We start from the raw sequence: 24,643 nt of genomic DNA on the forward strand, positions 1-24,643 counted from the left end.
TTGTAAAAACTCGACACAGTGGTGATAGCTGGCAAGATATTACTCTGTTAGCTGTTTATGGCATTAGGTTATCAGGATGAATTTGGCAGTTACGAAAATCCTTGCAAGTAGCAAGCAATTAAGTGTATTTCGAAAATAAAAAACTGTGAAATTAGTTATATTATCAGTCCACAGCAGTTAACAGTCCATGGAATTACTATTTACATCCTTTCACACCGAAATATGAGCTCCCTCTGCTATACACTGATGAGCCACGACATTACGACCGAAGTCTACAGGAAGACATAATGCGTTATGGGAGCGTTGCAGGTACGCTACGTCGTAAAGTAAATACAAATAAGCGGAGAAGAGATGAACGGGAAATCACTGTAGCGACGAATGGGTAAAATCATTGCCATAAGTGACTTTGACAAAGGGCTAGATGTCATGGTACGGCGTGTGGGAATGAACATTTCGGATAGGTTAAGGTGTTTGGTTGTTATCGTGCTACTGTCATGAGTGTCTATGAAAATTGGTTGAAGAACGGTGAAACCACGAGAAGGCAACTATATATTGGACGACCACGCCTCATTACAGAACGTGGAGTTCGCAGCGTTGCCCGATCTGCAAAACAATAGATACAGAATTATTTAGAATACACGTTATTACAAAATTAAAATTTTTTGGTATTTGTTGTGAACAGTTGCACTGGACACTAATTGTTGGTTGTACAACAACGACGTTTTCTTTGGGGGTTACTGTTGTGGATTGGCAGGAGAGCCAACCCAGGAATACTAGAGGAAGCCGAAAGGCACGCGTTTTAGCTCACGCAGGCTGGCGTGAGGTCTGGAACAGGACAGGGAAATTAGACTTTAGTAAAACGGACGTAGCTGGTGGAATACTTAACTTTAATCCATTAATGGTGAACGTCGGTCTGACGGTAGATGCATCACAAGATCAATAGCAACTGATAATGGCGCCTTGCTAGGTCGTAGCAAATGACGTAGCTGAAGGCTATGCTAACTATCGTCTCGGCAAATGAGAGCATATTTTGTCACTGAACCATCGCTAGCAAAGTCGGTTGTACAACTGGGGCGAGTGCTAGGAAGTCTCTCTAGACCTGCCGTGTGGCGGCGCTCGGTCTGCAATCACTGATAGTGGCGACACGCGGGTCCGACGTATACTAACGAACCGCGGCCGATTTAAAGGCTACCACCTAGCAAGTGTGGTGTCTGGCTGTGACACCACAGTTACATTTTGTTATTAGAAAAATTGTGTATTAATTAATATGAAATATTACATTGTTACAGTTGAGTTTCATTTAGTAATGTAAAGACATAAGAGATGTTACATTATATTGGGGTGTGAATTTGTTTACTATTATTACACTTTGTGGCTAGTAGCAGGTTTACTGTATTGTGTAAAGTTTAAGAGTGGTGAAGTGCTCAGTTGCAACTGGTCGTTTAGAACCAGCTGTGGATTTAAGGCTAACCAACAATTAGTGTCCAGTGCAACTGTCCACAACAAATACCAAAAAATTGTAATTTTGTAATAATGTGTATTCTAAATAATCCTAATTGTTGTCATAAATGGTACTGACAAACCATGAAATGTGATTTGTTATGTTAAAGAACAGTTTTACAGAACAAAAAGTCAAAAGACCCGTTTGACAATTCCAAGGACAATACCACAACTAAAGATCGCAAGTACCGTAAGTGCGTTGATCTTATTGCAGAATGTTCGGTTCGTAAGAACACAAGCTCCTTGTAAACAATAGCCAGTAGTTATCTGACGATGGCCTAATAAGCCGAAAACTAGTTCATACAAATAAAAATCAGTAGAACAAAAAAACGGCCTAAGTGTTATTCAACCCTCAGTACGGTAATGTTCTATCAAGAAGCGACGGAAGAATCCATAAATAAAATTCACTTTGATGTCCTGTCCACCAAATTCGTCCGCTATGGACCCGATGGAATACATCTGTGACGCTAGGCGCCAGCACTGCTCCGACGTACCACCTGCCCGTAATTTGTGTGATGTGTGCGTCGATATCTGCTGATACATACCTCCGGAAACCTTCTAAGGAAGCAGAAATACTGCTTTACTGCGTTCCGAAAGTGGAACGGCAAGCCGTTAAGTAGACAGTGAGTCTGTTTTGGCTTATTAGTGGATGGTCCATTTGCATCTACACCTACGAAGATACTTCGCAAGCCACAGTACGATGCGTGGCGGAGGGTACACTGTACCGCTCCTTTCTTGTTCCACTCGCAAACATAGCGAGGGAAAAACGACTGTCCATATGCCTCCATATGAGCCTTAATTTCTTGTATTTTATCTTCGTGGTCCTTACTACGCGCAGCGTATGTTGGCGGCAGTAGAATTGTTTGGCAGTCAACTGTAAATACAGGTTCTTTAAACTTTCTCAGTAGCGTTTCTCGAAGAGAACATCGCCTTCTCTCTAGGGATTCCCACTAGAGTTCCCGAAGTATCTCCGTAACAATTACGTGCTGTTCTAGCCTACCGGTGAAAAATCTAGCAGCGCGCCTCTATCATCCCTCAATCCGACCTGGTATGGATCCCAAACACTCCATCAGTACTCAAGAATAGGTCGTACCAGCATCCTTTAAGGTGAACCACTCTCCTAAAAATTCTCTCAATAAGCCAGTCGACCATTAATCTTCCCTACCACAGTTCTCACATGCTCGTTCCATTTCATATCAGTTTGCAACGTTACGCCCAGATCACTTTGCAACATTACGACCAGATATTTACACGACTTGACTGTGCCAAACATGTCACTAGTAATACTGTATCCGAACATTACAGGTTTGTTCTTCCTACTCATCCACATTAACATACATTTTTCCAGTTTTGTATATGGAAATTCTGAGGTTCTTTTGTGGTAGCAGTTTATCTCTAAGAATAAATTCTAATCCTGTGTTACAATAATAAATAAAACTAATAGGCATGCAAGTCAGAAGGCGCTGGTAACTTCCCACGCTCCCGGAACCTCGCCACGTGGTCTATTCGCTCATCCATCCGTCACTCAGCATTGTGCTGTTCCGTCACACCCGTCACCGCAGCCACTGCTTTTGTAAGGACTCAAGGCCAGCAAGACCTTTCGTGACGTTGCCAGGACAGCAAACATTAAAGGACTTATGGTCAACGGCGAGTCACTGCAGCACTAGCAGCTACTCCGAGGAAGGTGAAATTGATGGCGATTAGTCCTTCGGTAGAGCAAGCTCCGATGCAGCTAATGGTGCTTGGCTCAAATGGTCCAGAACTGTAACAAATATTTTTTTCAAGAACCAAGTATAACACACTGGAACTTGAAACTTCCTGGCAGATTAAAACTGTGTGCCGGACCGAGACTCGAACTCAGGACCTTTGCCTTTCGCGGGCAAGTGCACTTTGGCAAAGGTACCGAGTTCGAGTCTCTGTCCGGCTCCCAGTTTTAATCTGACAGGAAGTTTCATATCAGCGCACACTGCACTGCAGAATGAAAATATCATTCTGGAAACATCACCCAGGCTGTGGCTAAGCCATGTCTCCGCAATATCCTTTCTTTCAGGAGTGCTAGTTCTGCAAGGTTCACAGGAGAGCTTCTGTAAAGTTTGGAAGGTAGGAGACGAGGTAGTGGCAGGAGTAAAGCTGTGAGGACGGGGCGTGAGTCGTGCTTGGGTAGGTGAGATGGTAGAGCACTTGCCCGTGAAAGGCAAAGGTTCCGAGTTCGAGTCTCGGTCCGGCACACAGTTTTAGTCTGCCAGGAAGTTTCATATCAGCGCACACTCCACTGCAGAGTGAATATCTCATTCTGGAACTGGAACGTGTTTGAGGGAGACGTAGTTCACATTTGTGTTAGTGTTCAGGAGCATATCGGTTCAAACATGGTATACAGGTTATCTTTTAGATGCTACTTTTTTATCTAAATGTCGCATAGTATAGTATCCTTGTCCTGATGAACTAGCTTGCTGCCTCTGATGTACAGTACTTGGTTTGGGTGCAACGTAAAAGGCGTCAAGCTGTTAAAAGCACATCAAGGGAACCAGATACAATGCTACACGTTCTTACGGAAATGAACTGAATCGCGGAGGTGAATCTATCTGAGTGCACTGAACTGGCACCTATTGTACACCAGCTTTTAATGCTAAATACAAGGGCACCACCTACTGTTTCAGCTTTGGGCAATTATTCAAATAGAAATGAATTTTTAATGTACCACGTTTTAAATTGGACTAAAAAGTTTAAACCCCTAGCTCCATACAAATAGTTCTGAATATGCACGATTATGAATTTTTTACAACTACAGAGATACTTGCAAGATTTAAAATGAAACGAGATAAACTGCTTATCAATTATGTACTGCTTGTGCCTCATGTTCTTCCTTTTTAATCTTACAATTTTTGATGGCTATTAAAAATTTACGATCACAAATTTTCAGGACTATCTTTAAGGAGTTAGTGGTCTGTACGGGACTAGGAGAAATTATTTTATACTTTTCAGACCAATTTAAAAACATAGTGCACAAAAAATTCATGTTTATTTAAATAAGTACTGTATATTCTGCTTTTTAGTTGTATGTGTATGAAATATTTCAATCGATTTCAAACATTTTGATGAAAGTTTTGGTGAGATTACAACTGACTCAACCAATATGTTGCTTCCTCCTATGTATATCTCGTGAAAAGACCATAAAGATAAACAATGTACATTCTACCAAATAATAGACAAGAAAGTGAGTTACTATTGCATTGCCATCCAGTTTTGAGATAGGTTAAAAATTTCACGTCTATAACTCACTAGGAACTTAGTTTAAAATCAACTGCAAAATTTGTACGGGACAAACAGACAGACAAGAAAGCGACATATTAGAAAGGTGGTAAAATGTAGAATATGAAATTGTTGCTTAATATTTTGAAGCCAGTAGAACATGTCACAAAACAGCTATCAGGTGAAGGGTACGTGGCTACAAAAGAGCACATAAATGTTTTAAGTAGACCTGACTATACCCTTGACAGCAGTGTAGAAGAGGCAGCAAAATATAAGCCGTACAAGCAAACTGAACACAGCTTTGGTCAAATCGAATATAATCATTAGGCTGCAATAACCTGCTTTCTTGATCGAAGATTCGGAAATATCCCAGAGCTTGTGCTATAGCATACCTACGTGTACAATAACGCATTTATCAGCAAATGCTGCTACTTTCCTACTAGCAGCAATTAACTGGGTAGTGAGTGTTCTTTTGAAGCGGTACACGACCATTTGGTGTCAATATAAGACATCAGATCCCATGTAAAAAAGCAAAAAAAACTGCTCTGACCAATAAAAAACATGAAATGAGCCTGCATTTGGCAACATGTGTCTACTGCTTTGCTTTAATCTTTATAACAATGGGAAAACATGAAAAAACAAAGAAGATAACATGTATTTTATTCCTCCAGTTGTATAAACTATGCAACGAGTATCTAACAATTCCAGAGACTTCCGTATCACCTGAGCGTTTATTTTCAGAACCAGGGAGCACGTTGTCAAAGTTACACAGTTGATCAACACGGAAGCGACTGGATAAAATACTGTATGCAAGCGACTGCGTGAAGGAAAAATGGGAAGTTTACGTAAGATTCAATTTATTTAAATTTCGGAACAACACAACGTTTTTCTAGTAATCTGTTCTAAAATTCTACATTCCAAGTTGCAAATTTTTAAAAATTATAATCTACATGTAAATAAAAACATAGGCTGGTTCGACGCTTGTATTACTCTAATTAAAACTTGTGAAAATCTTTCGCTCTATTACAGACAAATTTTAAAAAAGAAGGTGGAGAGATTGGAGCCAGTAGAGACTAATATTATTATCAGAGATAAGTATCGATTCCTCAAGGTACCATTCCATACCAAGTCCCTAGGTAGAACCCAGTCTCCAGCCTGCAGACCAACCTTCGATTTGTTTGAAAACTACAGTTAGTCAGATTACTGAGTCTGACAATTATTTATATTCTAAATTTGATATATCGGCAGTGATGAACATGTAATGATCGGCGTTCTTGTTAATGCTAGTGATGTACAAACTCTACATGAAAGGGGATTCGTGGAGACTATCAAAATATTGTCATTGTTTCCTTTGTTTCGTCCAACATCGTGTGTATGTGTGTGTGTGTGTGTGTGTGTGTGTGTGTGTGTGTGTGTGTGTGAAAGAGAAAGAGAGAAAAAGAGAGAGAGAGAGCGAGAGAGAGCGCTGTTGTAATTTTGAATTTGGAAATGTGAGGTAACTTGTGATGACCAATAATTTTGCAGTTGCTGGCTATAAGTGAAGTCGTGCATCGAATAAAGAAACTAGCTACTGGAGGAGGTATTTTATTTAACTTAGTATACCACAGAACCAGTTGTGGCACTCAAAAAACGGCTTCCAAGCTTCAGAGTATATCATAAATAAATATGCTGCAGGTAGCATGTACCTCCACTTTATACCTTTTTCCACTGATCGATTACCATTTCGCAGACATCTACAAAGCCATACTTTGACAGTTGAACTAATAAACGTTACGTAAGTATTCATTATGCACACGCTCTGCCAGCTAAGAGCAACAGTGGAAAAAACACTCCCGCCAGCACTCAGCGTCTCGTTACACACAAATAACCGTACCATTAACTGAACGTGAGTCAACGGCTGTAGCAGGAACTAAAGAAGTTAACGCCACGTGAAACTTTTATTAGGTTGTACTGTGCTACAAAACAGAGAAAAAACTGGTAGTATAAGAAATAGAAGAAGTACCTACCGCTGTCATATAAAATAGTACCTATCAAGCAAAGAGTTACCAAAACATAGAAATAACTACTGTATGTTGCAAATCACAACATCTTTCGAAAAGTAGTTCTGCATTGTTATGAAGGCTAGTCATAAAGAAGAGTCTTTGCACTTAAAAAGGTGCTAAAGGTATCCAGAAACTATTTCTGATTTCTCAGAGGGACCTCATGAACTGCTTTTCCCACTTAAAAAGTCTTCATTCTTATAGGACACATCAATTTCCTTAAATAGTAGCAAGCAATTCTGAAAAACATTAGACCACTGTTAACAAAAAGCCACTTCCAGGCTGTCAACATAGTTGACAGTAACTGAGTATAAGCCGGCCGAAGTGGCCGTGCGGTTAAAGGCGCTGCAGTCTGGAACCGCAAGACCGCTACGGTCGCAGGTTCGAATCCTGCCTCGGGCATGGATGTTTGTGATGTCCTTAGGTTAGTTAGGTTTAACTAGTTCTAAGTTCTAGGGGACTAATGACCTCAGCAGTTGAGTCCCATAGTGCTCAGAGCCATTTTTTGAACTGAGTATATACTGTAAAAGTCTAGTAATCGTAATGTTGCTGCTTCCAATCTCACAGGTATCAACTTTTTTTACTTTTGTTTGAATTTTAAATTTTTAACAAATGGAAACGTTGATTGACAAATGTTGAGTAATATTTTTTTAAACAAAAAAATTTATTTCATTTTCCAATTACTTACTGCATGAAAATGAGGGTATTTCCAATTAGTAAAATTTAGTAGATAGTTTCGGAATATTTATCACAAAAAGTGTTTTCTTATTTCTAGAGACTGAGCAATATGTTTAATGTACAGGATACAGTAGACACACCTGACGGTATTTAAACTTTCAGTGCACTCAAAAACTGGTACCAGTCTTGACCACTGTATTTATTAATTTTATACTGTCTTACGCGCTTCGGCGTTACGCCATTCTCAAAGAGTCCACAAGAGAAATACGTCACAGAGTATCAGTAAAAATACATTCTTACAACTACATAAAACGTACTTCGTACAAACGGAAGAAGCAAGCACTCAGTGAATAACAGTACTAAAATACATGAAATGGACATCGTAAAAAAGAGAAGTAGAATTCAGTAAACATATGTAACTGATTGTTACGTAAAACAAAATTAAATTTGTCAAACATGGATAGAAAATATCTAGCATACATTATTTGATGTCATCTGAGTGCAAACTGACTCATTGTACACATCGAAGTATTAGGTGAAGAAGCCGCCAGTACTACACTGCCTTAATGAAAATTCTGTGTTCTGAAACACAGAAGTCCTGATGCAACTGACAGAACGTAAAATTTTCATTAACGTCGTACAGTACTGCCATCTGGCGGCTTCTGGACCAAATACTTCGATGTGTACAGTGAGTCAGTTGGCACTCAGATATCATCTGACAATATAGACCAGATACTTTGTATCCGTGTTTGACAGATTTAGTTTCGTTTTACCGAAGAATGTGCTACAGATTTTTGGTGAGTTCTACCTTTCTTTTTTACGATGTTCATTTCAAGATTTTTCCCTGACTGCTTGCTTCTTCCACTTGTTCGAAGTAATTTTTATGGAACTGACCGATGTATTTTTACTGATTACTTTTCGTGTATTTCCTTGCAGAGATTTTGAGAATGGCCTAACGCCGAAACGCGGAAGGTAGAAAAAATTAATAAATACAGTTCAAACGTAATATCATTTTCTGATTGCGTTAAAAAATAGCCAGCACATCTGAGACAGCATTTGTGCATTTCGCTGCTGTTTTAAACTTTCTTTCACAGAACACCCACCACGGGTCCTGTAATACTACGTGCCATGTTAGGCACTGTTCTCTGGCGTGTAGTTGAGATGGAACGCTGGTACGTGGAGCGTCTTATAGCGTTGGTGGTGGGAGTTTATAAGTACAGACTCCATCACAGCTCCAAGACGCTACTTTCAATGCAGGATTGGTCGATGTGATGCCGCTATTCTCAATGCTCTGCTGCTGTTGGTATCGAAATGGTGTCAAGATGGAACTGTGAAGTATAATAACCCCACAGGGCGTCTTCGTATACCGGAAAAGGCGAGTCGTGCACGGTACGCGATCTTGCATATCCTTCAACGGTCAGCTCGGAGGCAAGCTATCGCACTCGGCGGATATCAGCTTTCCCCGTATTTTGCACAACCGTCTTCAGTACGATACGTACTATATCCCAGTTTTCCATAAGAGTACTGAAAGACGCAGGACGACGAGACTTTAATTTGACAACGAACTGTAGGAGCTTTTGCAAGTTAAAGAGGCCTTTGTGAACGGATCACTGAGGAAAATGAGGGCCTACTGTAACAGTATATTCCGAGCGCTACACAGCCATGTTGCAAACATATCTGCGTCATAAAGTCGATTCTCATCGTTATTCATTGTTCCAGCAAGATGTAGCAATAGACCTTACTTTCCATGGCAGTCCTGAATCAAATGTTTCCACGCAGACTCATGTCTCGCTTTGCGGACAACAAATGGTCTATTCATTCGCCTTCTCCGATAGCACTTTTTTACTTTTGTGAGACTATCTGAAATAAAAAGCTTATGAGCAACGCCCAACCAGATAAGAGATCTAATTCATGTGTACATTCGGAAGAAACCAAACGACATGTTGGGACGAGTTATGTTATCTCTTCCAGATAGAACACATGAATGTGTTTTCCTGCACGGTGGGCACATCTCAAATTTTATTTTCGACGAATAGCGATATGCATCACTTCTCCATAAAAAAACAGAATGGATCTGAATCATAAAATAGTTATTTACACTTGACCGGTGTAACCTCCCCACCGTAATTTAAAAGGAAAGACAATATTATTTAATACAAATGGGAGCCGAGTGTAACCTCCCCACAAAAATTTGAAAGAAAGAAATATGACAGTATTTAATTATGAATGCTAATGGACATTGCGCTAAGCGTAACCTGCCCACAATGAAATCTACTGACAATGACAATTAAACAAAAATTAGCAATCTGACTCAAATATATATTCCTCACAAAAATTAAAGTCCATTCAGTAATAAGAAAATTCAATTAAACCGAAATATCGGTCTTTGGCCCTGTGTAAAACAATCAGAATTAAAGTCTTACCTCAGAATAACTGGATGTCAAATTTCTGCTCTTTTTCGTGCGCACGGCTTGGAGGAACTGCGTTGCAAATAATAATATTCCTTTTTTTTGTGATTTTACTGAAATTTTTCTTTAAAAAAAAGTGGAGTGAAGTGGGAAGTGCAACGAAATCTTTAGTTCAATAAAAATTAAATTTTGAAAAAATGCTTTTGAAATAAAAATTGTTATTGGGGCACTTGTTGGAGAATAATTACAATAAATAAATTTTTACATTATCTAATGATTATATTAATTAACAGTATACCTCATTCAGCATCTTGACCAGTGTTGCCGACCGCCTACATCACACAACCGCACTGGGCTGCTACTACTGACCGACTGCTCTGCATGACGACTATTAGCGTACTGCACTACATGACTACTACTGACCGACTGCCCGCAACTAAATCGAGCTACAGACTGCCACGACTACAGACAGAGTACTGCTCTGCATAGCGACAACTAGCGAACAGCACGCGACGACTACTGACAGAGTACTGCTCTCAACTAGACAGAGCTACAGACTCGCAACGACTGACTGACAGACTGAGAACCGCTCACAACACTCGCGCGGTCAAGCGCAAACTCTCTGGTCACAGATGCTACAATGCCTCGCCATCGCTGCTATGTTACATACGTGTTTCATAACCCTCCACTGGGGGGGCAAAAATTTGGCAGCGATGGTGAGTCATTTGGACTTGCCAATCGCGGCAAATTTTTTTCTAATTAATAAACTTCTACAATTTACAGAATATTTAGATGTAGTACATGAATTAAATGTTGTGCACACGCACTAAGTACAAAATATATAAGACAAAGACAAAATGTGAGTACAAAACATAGTAACAAATCAGAAAAATGTATATACAAATTATTTGACAGATAACAAAGAGCACAGGCACTGAAAAAATTCTTTAGCATATTCAGAACAAATAAACAGACAGGCAAAAAATATTATGTTGACAAGTGACATGAGTGCACATGCACTGCAGTTGAGAACATATCAGTAAATGATGAAATGTATATACAATGAGTAACAAATGACATAAGTGCATACGCATTGAAGTATTGAATATACAGAATGAGCACAATCATATTGAAAAATGAGAAAAATGCACAGGCACTGAAGTTCAGTAGAAAACATATTAACACCTAACATAAGTGCACATGCACTGTAGTTCAGAACATATCTTTAAAAATAAAAAATGTATACACAATATAAAAGACAAGAGTGTACATATACTGTACTTCGGAACAAATCGAAAAAATGTCTTTAGCATTTTCGCAATAAATAAACATAATGGCAAAAAAAAATCATGTCCAAAGTGCACACGCACTGAAAAAATGTCTTTAGCATTTTCAGAACAAATAAACATAATGGCAAAACATCATGTCGACCAGTGCCATAAGTGTACTCGCACTGGAGTTCAGCGAATCGAAAAAAAATTGTATAGCTATGAACATAAATGATGTTACCAAAAGATGATTTTCACTATGTGACAAGAATTAGGATAGGAAAGGGAAGGATTGCATCATGGTTGTAGCACTTTAGATTGCACACAGCTGTTCTGAAAGTCCATATCTTTCCACAGAAGTACAACACCAAGTGACACAACTTGAAGTTCTTTTCCCATCAGAATTTATCAGTGTAGCCAAGACACTGAACTGTCGTAGTAATGTTGCATGTTTTCATTTTGGCAGTACATTACGTACACCAAACAGTGGGACCATAATAATGTCTTCATCGCTCACGGTGGTGGACAGCATGTCGTGTCAACACCACGCTCTTACAAGGCACACCCACGTAGAATTAGTGCAAAACCAAAGATAGTGCTCCATGATCACTAGGATAAACAGGACAAATGGACATTGCAGTAATTCACGGTAGTCAGCTTATGAGGTGAAGGACATCAAGTCACATAATATTGACAATTACAGACTTAATTAGTTTGTGGCATTCATAGCCCAGTTATTGAACATTTCTGTACCAAGTATGTAGTATTACAGAAAAATGTTCATTAATTGTTTTACATGGAATCAGAAGCCTTCTTTTCCTGGTTACAAAGCATTATGAAATAATCGCATTCTTTTTAGTTACAGAGTATAATTAAGAATCATTAACCTTCTCCTAATTACAGTTAATTAATCATTTGTCATTCCAATAATAATCATTAGCATTTTCCTAATTAGTTAATTAATCATTTGTCATTCCAATAATAATAATTAGCCTTTTCCTAATTACAGTTAATTAATCATTTGTCGTTAATTAATCATTTGTCTAATTACAGTTAATTAATCATTTGTCGTTAATTAATCATTTGTCATTCCAATAGTAAGAATCATTAGTCTTCTCCTAATTACAAAGCATTATTAAACAGTCACATTCTTTTCTGGTTACAAAGTATGAACATTGAAAACACTCAGTGGCCAGCAAGTATTGAATAGAATAAAACATAGTTCATCATTCAGTATTATTCAGATCATTACGAAGTCATTATTGAAAATCAGTTAATTACAGTCATAGCATTAATAATCGTGGGCATTATAAGTAGTCTCATTACAATAAACAGTGTTTCTCCTTCAGTAGTATTCAGCTCATTACAAAGTCATTATTAAAATCAGTTAATTACAGTCATAGCATTAATAATCATGGGCATTATAAGTAGTCTCATTACAATAAACAGTGTTTCTCCTTCAGTAGTACTCAGATCATTACAAAGTCATTATTAAAATCAGTTAATTACAGTCAAATCATTAATAATCACAGGCATTATAAGTAGTCTCATTACAATAAACAGTGGCAGTTATGAGCTAGTGACAAAGCATTATTTTAAATATATACGTTTTTTTTTGTCTCATTAAGAGGTCATTACTCAAGTGACATACTATTCAGAGCTAATCAGTATTATTCAGAATTTTCTCAAACTGGTATCACTACTTGGGACTGGTAATACATTTTTTTTTTTTTTTAGCAATGCATTGCGTTGGGATCGTTAATTAATTGCTGAGGCATAACACTACTTGCTTTTGACCTATTGCTGCAAATGACAATAGGCAACGTCATTCGTCATGAGTCAGCTGTAGCAAGGTTATGTAACAAGGCAGTATATGTGATCACATTTATAAATGATAAACACAAATGGGTAAAAAATAAAAATGCAAGTACAAGAACAGGTATAATAAGTAACAGGTTTAGTAAGTATCATGAAAAGCTTCTCCTGGAAAAAATACAAAATGGATTATTGACCTGAAAGAAGAAACGCACACTATGCTGAAAAGTAGTGAACTTCGAATTAACAGGCAGTGAAGTGTGTATAAAAATGTGTTCCATAGCTGTCCTTTCCAAAACTTTCTGTCATCCTACTATGCAATATAACACCTGCTGTCAAAGCAAACTGCAACAAATACTTAAATAACTACGTAGCATAAATACATAACTTCAACATTATCCTCATCTGTAAAGAAAACTTCATTATCCATATCATCATAACTTCACTATTATCATCACCTGTAAAGAAAAACTTCATTATTCATAATACCATTTCCTTCATCATTATTCATCAGTATTCATTATCATCTGCAAAAAATCACTTCATTACTCATTACACAACTATTCCTTATCTCTAGCATATTTCATCACTAAAACTAAGATGTGTAGTTCAGTCTGACAGCCTGCATCAATCACCTTGTATTCTGAAAGAAAAAATTAGTTAAGACTGCTATTCTATGATGAGTATTGTATATTCTTGTTAATGCCTGCCAATCCTGATCCATTTACTCTTCCTCATAAAGTTATTGCACCTTCTTTCGTTTATTCCGTAGGTGAAATTCCCATTTATATTAAATTTATTTCTTACACGCATCATTTCTTTCTGAAATTGATGAACAAAGATTAATGTCCTGCATTTAAATCATATACCCACTAAATAATGACTAGTTTATGGTGACATAATTAACCATGCAGCATAACATGACAGAAAACGTAATATGTCAAAGACATTGACAGTGTTCAGATGCAAAAATGTACACAGAATAACACAATGCAGCAGCAAAAAATGTAAAACAGTCACGATGTTGAGATGTCATAAGGCAAAAAAAAAAAAAATGTCAAAGTCGACTGGTGTGTGGTATATCTTAACCATTTCACAGTGCATACAAACAAAACTGGAATACAATCGTACATAAAAAGACAAATGTGACGTTCGTTGTGTTCAGCTTGTATGTAGTGTAGCTAATCAAGGCGAGACTTAAAGACTTTAATGAAAAAAAATGTAATGAAATTAACATGTCATTAGCTAACATTGCATAATTAGTCATAAAATACGTAAGTGTGAAAAAATATGCACGGTCTGATGTGTAACGACAAGAAAAGCGACCTGCTAACCTTACCTTGCCGGGCACTTGCCAAGAAAAAATACGATAATCATCAGTAATTAGTCAGGTGAAATAATTGCATTAGTAAATGACATCATAGTGTGTTGAATCATACAGTGGTTTCACTCAATAAACGGTTTAATGTTTGAGATATGGTGATTGCCTTTCGATTTTCTGGTTCTCAAAGTTTCGACGTGTACAACATTGGGGTGAGGGATGCTGCGAATCCGATATGGACCTGCGTATAGAAGTTCAAATTTACTGCACTTACCTTTTAATTTGCTGGATAAATAGTGTGTACGTACTAGTATCTTCTGTCCAACGTGAAAGTCGCGGCGTGTACAAACCTGTTTTTGCTGTCTTCTCCGGCGCTCTGCGGCACGTTTGATGTTGTTCAGCGCAATGTCAATTATTTCGTGGTGTCTTAGTCGCCTACATTTGGGTAATTTTACTAATTCTTTAATTTTGTTCGGTGGTTCAACGTTTTTCAGTATAACAGTCGGAGATAGCATAGTGGATTCATTTGGAATGGAATTAATTACATCTTGGAATGAGAGTATGTGTGTATCCCAATCAATATGTCTTTTGTGGCAGTATATTCGGCACAGCTTACCAATTTCTTTCATTAATCTTTCACAGGGGTTCGAAGAAGCGTGGTACTTGGATATATAGATCGGAGAAATGTTTCTGGCTCGTAACATGCGTGTCCATACGCTACTACGAAATTGTGATCCATTGTCAGAAATTACTTTCATTACATGCCCTACATGAGCTAGAAAATGTTTTACAAATGCTTTCGAAACAGTTTTAGCAGTCGCTTTGCGTAACGGAGTGAAAGTAACAAATTTTGAAGTGAGCTCAACAGCGACAAAGATGTAGCAAAAACTTCTGTTAGTTCTGGGAATCGGACCAAAAATATCTACTGCGGCCATATGTCTTAATTTAACAGGTATAATGGGATATAATGGAGGAATATGTGAAGTGGTATCTGATTTAGCTTTCTGGCAAATTTTACAAGACGCTAAAACTCGTCGTATACGTTTCTCCATGTTGGTAAAATAACAGTTCTGTCTCAGTATAAGAAAACATTTTCGTGCTCCGTAATGTGCGTAGCTTAAATGAGTGTACCAAATTAATTTGTTAACCAGTTCGTCAGGAATGCATAATAACCAAATGTTGCTGTCAGGATGAGAGCGGCGAAACAGAATGTCATTGCGTACGGTGTAATGGTTTCGAATCGTAACATTATTCCTATCTTGCCAAAGGTGTTTAATTTCTTTCCACACATTGTCTTTATTTTGCTCTTGTGCTATGTCCTGTAATGACGATGAGATAAAGTTTTCAAATGCAACTTGCTGAATGTACATGACACTGAAATTTGTTTTGCAGAAGGTGGTTGCAACGTCTTGCTGATTGTTGCTGAGGGAACGCGATAGTGCGTCTGCTATAACATTTTGTGTGCCGGGAATGTGAACAATCGTAAAATTAAATTCCTGTAAATAAAGTTTCCATCTACTTAATCTGTCGTGAGTAAATTTAGCTGAAAGCAAAAATTGTATCGCTCTGTGGTCTGTGTAAACGGTGGTATGTCTGCCATAAAGAAAATGCCTAAATCTCGTAAAAGCCCATACAACACATAATGTTTCAAGTTCTGTAACAGAATAATTTCGTTCAGCGGGTGACAAAATGCGACTTGCAAATGCGATGTTTTTAATTACTGTAGAGCCATCTGCTTCAATTTCCTGGAAAATGTGTACGCCTAAAGCGGTATTAGAACTGTCGGTGGCTATGGAAAAATTTCTACTAAGATCTGGGTGCGATAAAAGTGGAGCATTCAACAGAGCATGTTTCAGGTTCATGAATTCAGAGTGTGCTTGCTTATCCCAAGACCAAATAGTATTTTTACCTGTTAATTGGCATAATCTGGGTGTGTCTAAAGCAGAATGATGAATAAATTTACGAAAAAAGTTAATTAAGCCCAAAAAACTGCGTAATTGCTTCTTCGTCGTAGGAACAGTAATGTCACGTAGAGCTTGAAGTTTCTCTGGATCAGGTGCAATGCCTTCTGCTGAAATTACGTGTCCAAGAAATTTTATAGAAGTTTTGCCAAAGTGCGATTTACTAAGATTAACTGTAAGTCCTTGTGCATGAAAAGTTTGCAACAGTTGTTCAAGAATCAGATTGTGTTCAGACCAGTTAGCTTCTGCGATAAGAATATCGTCTACGTACGTCGTAATTCTGTCCTTAAGTTCTGTCGGAAGTATAGTGTTCAAACCGCGAATAAAAGCTGCAGAAGAAATAGTTAAGCCGAACGGTAATTTGCAAAATTGATAACAGTCGCCGAAACAGAGAAAAGCTGTATATTTTCTACAATTCGGATGAAGTTGAATTTGCCAAAATCCCGATTTCAAATCTAATGTGGAATAAATAGCTGTACCATGAAATTTTTGTAGAAGTTCCTCTAGTGTCTGTGGTCGATCTGTTTCATTAATAATAATGTCATTAATGTGACGTGAATCAAGTACAAGACGAAGTGAGCCATCTTTTTTCTTAACAATATGTAGCGGGTTTATGTACGGACTAACTGCTGGTTCAATAATTCCTTGATCGAGCATATCTTGCAATTCTTTTTTAACTTGTTCTCTGTGAATATACGGAATGGGATAATGTTTTGCTTTAAATGTGTCGTGCGGTTTGACTTGAAATTCATACATAAAGCCGGACATAGTACCAGGAATGTTGTCAAAAACTGGTGCTTGCTGTAAAAGTATTTTGTGTAATTGCGTTCGTTCGTCGTCTGTAGTTGCACTGCTCTCTTTAACCTTATCAGAAATCAATTGCATTACGTCGTAGTCAGCTTCGTCTGGAGTATTATAGTTGTGTACGTACGTATCCGTGAACAATGTGGGATTACAGTCTAAGTTACGTGTTGCGGAAATGACCTCTGTGCGGTTAATTGTTTGTTCTTCCGCAGATAAAGAGTGCTGAAATTCTAAAGCCAATTGTACATTTTCATCCTTTAACATTAAATAAGAATTTTGAAAATCGATAACTGCGTCGTGTTGTACCAGAAAATTCGTACCTAAAATAATGTCTGTCGTCAATAAAGGAACAATCCAAAAATTAGAGTGAAAAGTATGACCTCCAATACAAAATGATAAATGCGTCTGTAATTTAACGTCTACTCCTTTACTCGATACTGCTCCTTTCACTTTTGTTTTGCCTAAAGGTAATGTCGGATAGGTATTCTCTTTGTTGCACTCATTAAAAGTCTCCTCATTTATTACTGATATAGGTGATCCGGAATCAATTACTGCTGAGAATTTCGATGAACCCATTTTAATTGCGATAACAGGATGTGAAATGGTTTTCTGAATAACTGGTCTTTCCTGTAAAAGAGTGTCTCTGATGTCGTCAAAAGTAATTACATTTTCGTAAACAACATTTTGCGTGTCTAAGGTAGTGCTTGTATTATTGCAAGATGCGTCCTGTACATTATCTAGTCAGATTCTATCTGACGTGTTATTATTATTAGGAGGATTCAGTGGCATTTCGACTATTTGAACTGTCCTATTACTTCTTCCAGACGTGTTACGCTCTGGGTGATACCTACTGTCGGGTTCATTCATGAGAATATGTTCTTGTTGATTATTGTGTTGCTGGTAAGACCGACTGTTATTAAACGTATGTTGGTAATTATGCTCATTGTTTTTACGTCTGTCGTAATAGTCATTCCTATACGGTGTATTGCGATGGGAATTGAAATACTGTCTTCTTTGTACGTAGTTGTTTCCTTGCTGCCGTACGTTACTATTTCTTGTATCAGGGATCATACGTGCACGCGGCGAAACATTAAAGCCTGGTTGACCTTGTGCATTACATTGTTGGTTAGGTATGCTAACCGGCTGGTTTTGATGTTGTTGTTGTGAAACACCTCTATTGTTACTAAAGTGTGGTCCCTGTTGCTGAAAATTTTGACGATATTGATAATTAAAATTTTGGCTGTTATTAGAATTTTGGTAGTTGCCGTTCCTAAAGCGTCTGTTATCCTTCCTATTGAAATTACGTGTCTGATCATAATTGCTGTACTTTTGTTGACCTTGGTTATTATAAGAAAAGTTTTTGTTTACAAAGGAATAATCAGATTGCTGTACTTCCAAGAGCTGTAAAAGATCTCTGAACGCTGAAATATTTTCTTTTTGCTGTCCCGTTAGAAGTGACACTCGTAATGACCGTGGTAATTTGGAAATGCATAATTGTATAAGTGCGGATTCACTGTACGGCTCACTTAGGTACTGGTTCTGTTGCACCATGTGCTCAAAAAATTGCGTCACACTGGGAAAATTGGAGTTCTCATAATTTGGTAGGCTAATTAACTGATCTTTAATTCCGCGCTGTGTCGTCTTCGACCAATACGCTGACAGAAAAGCATTCTGAAATTCCTCTACTGAATAGCATTGCCTCGCGATCGGTCTCATACGAGTTGCCGGTTCGCCTTCCAAAAAACTGCAAATAAATTCAAGTTTGTGTGTTACAGGCCAAGTCGGTGGAAGAGCAAAGCTAAATTGTTGAATCCAATCCAGCGGGTGAATCTGCGTTCTATCGTTTTTGAAAACCTTAAACTTTCTCACTGACAGAAAATGTTTGTAGTCGAAATTATCATCTCTGTGTAATGGAACAGGTTCAGGATCGTAAGAGTATCTATTGAACTGTGGTTGTTCGGAATCTAAGTCCCGTACTCTCTGTAGATTACCCAAATTATACGCGCTGCGTGAGTCTGACAAATGTTCATAAAGTGGCGTCTGTTGTGGTATGTTATTATTAACTGAAAAGCTTTTCATCTCTGTTACTTCTTGTTGTAAACTCGATAACTTTCTACGCAACGTGTCATTAGACGAATCGATCTCATTAATTGTCTGCTGTAAATTTTGAAATTCAAGTGTTTGGTTAAATGAAACCGGTGCAGTATCGTCTGATTTATTGTCATTAGTATTTTCGATAACATCAATACGACTGGCCAATTCATCACATTTTTCAGTCAGTATTTTAACCTGATCCTCGGTTTTAGAAACAGACGCATTAATCTGTTTTTGCAACTTACGCGTAGTTTCGCTCAGTTTTTTAACATCAGCTTTGATCACATCGCAATCCTGTGTTAATTCTAATTGTTCGAATCTGTCTGTCACTGTTTGAATATTTACTGTGTGTGTATCTGTTTCTGATTTAAGATCAGAAATTTCATCCCGTAATTCCGCGTTCAACTGTTCTATGGTATTAATTTTGTCGGACACTGTAGTAATATTATTGTCTACATACGTCTTCAATTTCGCGAACATTTTACGTTTGTCCTCTTGTCTTTGTGCAGTGATTGTTTCCATAACCTGACGTTTCACTTTATTTTGATCCTGAATAAATTTGCGGAAACGCGTATCACTGTTTTGTATGTGTTGATTAAAGCGCTCGTTAATCTGAATGTTCTGCTGTTCGAATTTCGCGTCGATCTTTTCATCCATTGTGCGCGAAAGTTCTGCTGTCATTGCTTTAAATTCGTCCCGTAGTTGTGTAGCTTTTTCAGAGCATTGTTTAGCGACTCCGCTAATTTCGTCTCTGAATGTGTCTGTTGCGGCTGTTTGCATTTCCCTTAATTCCTGCGCAACAGACTTAATTTCTTCGCTATTTTTTGTGAACAAGCCTCAATTTCCACGCGCAACTGTTCCTTAGTGTCATGGCACTGCGCGGCAACGGCTCTAATTTGTTCACTAAGCTGTCTGGAACTGTCGTCTAATTTTTCATTAAGTTGTTTGAGATTTTCGGCATTATTGTCAAGTTTTTCGTTCTGTTGTTTGACCTGTTCACTGAGTTGTTTAAAATCTTCACTTTGTTTGTCTAATTTTTTATTCTGTTCACTAAATTGTTGTTTGAGATTTTCGTCATTTTTATTAAATTTTTCATTAAACTGTTTGAAATTTTGCCGCAAAAATGCCATAATTAGATCCGATTCAAGATTAGCATTTCTATTCTCTGTGCTGTTCAATAGTGGATCTGGAACTTTCTCGCTTACTGTAACCATTTGGTTATTCTGAGATTTAGAAAAAAGTTTGTCAGTCGGATGTACACTGTCAGACATTATTTCGGAATTAAATAAATCCGTCTTACTTTCAGTACACTGTTCATTTTCACTAGACAAATTTGTCTGTACGTTACTTGAATTTTCCAAATCGGGTGTGTTAAGCTCGGCAGCGCTCATTACTATAGACCGCTCCACGTCATCAATTGTTGTCAAATCAACACAAGACACAATCGAGTTCGTTTGTTCATAATTAAGATAAATATCATCATTAGTGGTTCGAATGCATTGATTGTCAGTGAACGCAGGATTGTCATCATTACACTGCGTGTCACAATTACCATCGGTCACGCTGGTTAAGTCGGTAATTTCGTTCATAATACCTCGCGATACACTATTCACAGTCTTTCGCGGCATTTTTACAATAGTCAAAATTTTTCCAAAATAAATAAGCACAATGCAAAAGCAACACACAAATACAACAGAGCAACGAATTGCCGTTGACCTGTAGAAATAAAGTCACAAGATTAGTAAAAGCGTAGCGCCAAATCCTAATTATATCTAAGCAAATAAGAGCAGATATCTGACTGTTTTTCAAAAGACTCTCAACGAAATACGATCCTGGACTGGGTGTCGCCAAGTGTAACCTCCCCACCATAATTTAAAAGGAAAGACAATATTATTTAATACAAATGGGAGCCGAGTGTAACCTCCCCACAAAAATTTGAAAGAAAGAAATATGACAGTATTTAATTATGAATGCTAATGGACATTGCGCTAAGCGTAACCTGCCCACAATGAAATCTACTGACAATGACAATTAAACAAAAATTAGCAATCTGACTCAAATATATATTCCTCACAAAAATTAAAGTCCATTCAGTAATAAGAAAATTCAATTAAACCGAAATATCGGTCTTTGGCCCTGTGTAAAACAATCAGAATTAAAGTCTTACCTCAGAATAACTGGATGTCAAATTTCTGCTCTTTTTCGTGCGCACGGCTTGGAGGAACTGCGTTGCAAATAATAATATTCCTTTTTTTGTGATTTTACTGAAATTTTTCTTTAAAAAAAAGTGGAGTGAAGTGGGAAGTGCAACGAAATCTTTAGTTCAATAAAAATTAAATTTTGAAAAAATGCTTTTGAAATAAAAATTGTTATTGGGGCACTTGTTGGAGAATAATTACAATAAATAAATTTTTACATTATCTAATGATTATATTAATTAACAGTATACCTCATTCAGCATCTTGACCAGTGTTGCCGACCGCCTACATCACACAACCGCACTGGGCTGCTACTACTGACCGACTGCTCTGCATGACGACTATTAGCGTACTGCACTACATGACTACTACTGACCGACTGCCCGCAACTAAATCGAGCTACAGACTGCCACGACTACAGACAGAGTACTGCTCTGCATAGCGACAACTAGCGAACAGCACGCGACGACTACTGACAGAGTACTGCTCTCAACTAGACAGAGCTACAGACTCGCAACGACTGACTGACAGACTGAGAACCGCTCGCAACACTCGCGCGGTCAAGCGCAAACTCTCTGGTCACAGATGCTACAATGCCTCGCCATCGCTGCTATGTTACATACGTGTTTCACCGGGAGTTATTGTTTTCAAAACCGTTAGCTGTTTCTGGTGCACCATGCATATAACTTTTCAGTTTGACAGTGAGACATTTCGCATCTCCACCAAATTTTAATTCATTTTCATGTGATTAGCAATTAAAATTAAAATTTCCATATCTTAATAGAAGTGGAGTTAAATGAAAAGTAAACAAATGATTGCTTCTTACGAGATTCGAACCAGTGACGCTACTTTCGATAGACGTTTAGTAATGGAAGTAAGAAGTAAGAGACACTAGATAGCTTTAGTCTACTGAAGAGCTGCAGAATGCCTTCATTAAAGCAAATTAGAATGAGAAGGAGATAATTTATAGTTCGTAAACTAGAAAAAATCGAATAAAGAGAAACGATAATTGAGTAAAATCCTACTTATTACCTGAATGGTTGACAGGATATCAATTTATTGCCACTGCCGTTTATCTTGTATGTCAAAGAAGCAGAGCACTAAATCCAAGAAAACCCCAAAATAATAGAGTGCAAGGGCGGAGCTATCAACACCGAAGGTGGCGGATTACATGCTCCTCCCCGTTGAATGAAAGGAACACGTATTACTGCTCAGCAGTATGACCGGCAGCTTAGAGGATACACAAGTACAGAAGGATAGTAGAAACAAGAAAAGATATACGTGAAACGTCGGAACTGCAGAAGTTGCGAGACAGTAAGTGAAGGGATACTGATACCTAGAAACATTTGAGCTAGGAGAAGGAAGTACGGTAAGAACAACATACTGGCATATTTTTGAAGGATGGAGCGAAAGAGCGCAGCTTTGAGTGAAAGTAAAAAAATGGACTACAGGAGTAGAACGGAGAGCAACTTTTGTAAAAAGGCGTTACTGTTGGATTTTTTAAAGTCAAATTAACGTAAGAAGTAAAAGGAAGTGTGTGTCAGCCAAATATGGAAGCAACGAAATTTGTGGATAATTGTTTGGTGCAACACGCGTAAAACCTGTGGTGATGGAGCAAACACTAATAGTCGAAAATAACAGGGGGCAGCAAAGATTATCTAGACTTTTTATTGAAGGCAGCTTACAGAGATAAACGGAATGGAGCAGCGTAGAAAGAAATTTTGGGTAGTCAAACAACTCAAGAGGAAACTATTAAGGCCTGCTGCAGACCACTAGAGCGCACAAACGGCGTCATTTAAGGGTTATGTAAAGCGAATTCAACTGTTTTTGTTTTATTTGCCGGAACAGCGAGCCTTGGACCGCAAAGTACTCACATTACAGAACAGCAGCTGAAGCATCAGCTTCTTCTGATACGAGACAAGGGGAGCCGGTGGGGACAAGCTACTTTGCTCTCAGTGAAGTGCTGGGAACAACTGCTCGCGATCACTTACTCTGAAAATAAAACTATGCTGGAAATTACAATTCTCTCATAAAAAGGGTACACAAAAATTTTATATGAACACTTAAGTACTTACAGTATCTATGACACGGCCATAATGATAAGAAAGAGAGAGACACAGACAGACAGAAAGCGAGAGCGAGAGCGCCTTATCTAAAACCGTGAACAGCACGTCATTGTATTTCTCGAACCCATTGAACCCAAAGGCACAATTTAAGGTCATTCCCGCTGCTTGTTTCATAGCCTTACTTCGAAATAACAAGGGACACGTTTCTTGGCGTCATCGAAGAACGCGATTGCCGCTTATTGTCCGTATTATGGACAGCTCCCTCTATATAACGGGGAGTAGCCGGATTAATATCGGCTTCTGGCCCTTCTGATTTATATGAAATTTAAAAAAAAAAACTGAAGCAACCAGAAGAGGAGGATGAACCGAAATAAAATTTCACGGCTTAATAGCGTATGTGTTTTTCTTCTTGTGATTACAAAATCGAGTCAAATTTTCGAAGACCTTGACGCTATGAAGCCGGTCCAAAAAAATGGTTCAAATGGCTCTGAGCACTATGGGACTTAACATCTGTGATCATGTCCCCTAGAACTTAGAACTACTTAAACCTAACTAACCTAAGGACATCAGACACATCCATGCCCGAGGCAGGATTCGAACCTGCGACCGTAGCAGTCGCGCGGTTTCGGACTGAGCGCCTAGAACCGCTAGACCACCGCGGCTATTAAGCCGGTTATCAGTAAGATTTCGAACCGCTCTGTCCTGGATGAATGCTTTGCTTCGGTTGGGAGGGGTACCACAAAGCTGTTGTTTTCTTTCCTGAGACAACCTGGCACACAACTCCCGTAATCATCCTTCATATCTTGGATATTCACACTGAGACGAGCTTGACGTCCGAGCTTATCCCAGATATGTCCTAACAGGGACATATCTAATAGTGATCTTTCTTGCTAGTGTTGTACCTCAAAATCACGTAAGCAGTTTGTAGAGACACGTCCCCTGTGTGAACGAGCAATATCATGCTGCAAAATTGCAGCGTGGTACTGTAACAGATGAGGACTCGAGTGTCCGTGACGTACCGTTGTACCATCAGAGATCTCTCAGTTACTGCCATCCGCGGCCTGAAATCATTTCCAATGGCTTCCCACTCTATGACTCCAGGAATAACACTGCTTTGCTTCTCCCTAGGTCGCCGCCATACTCGCCTGCGATGGTCATACGGGGCAGTGCAAACCGTGATTCGTCGCTGAACACAATGCGATGCTATAGATCTTATTATTAAATGTTTCCCTGAGACATTTA

General features: G+C 38.3%; 1 protein-coding gene across 2 annotated transcripts in view; it reads left to right on the forward strand.

Moving 5' to 3' along the window:
* The window catches only part of LOC124795148 (uncharacterized transporter slc-17.2-like), a 489,975-nt gene that overhangs the window by 69,209 nt on the left and 396,123 nt on the right, over positions 1-24,643 (forward strand). The gene's annotated exons all lie outside the window — the stretch shown is intronic.

The sequence above is a fragment of the Schistocerca piceifrons genome, chromosome 4, assembly GCF_021461385.2.
Source record: "Schistocerca piceifrons isolate TAMUIC-IGC-003096 chromosome 4, iqSchPice1.1, whole genome shotgun sequence".
In the NCBI taxonomy this organism is placed as follows: domain Eukaryota; kingdom Metazoa; phylum Arthropoda; class Insecta; order Orthoptera; family Acrididae; genus Schistocerca; species Schistocerca piceifrons.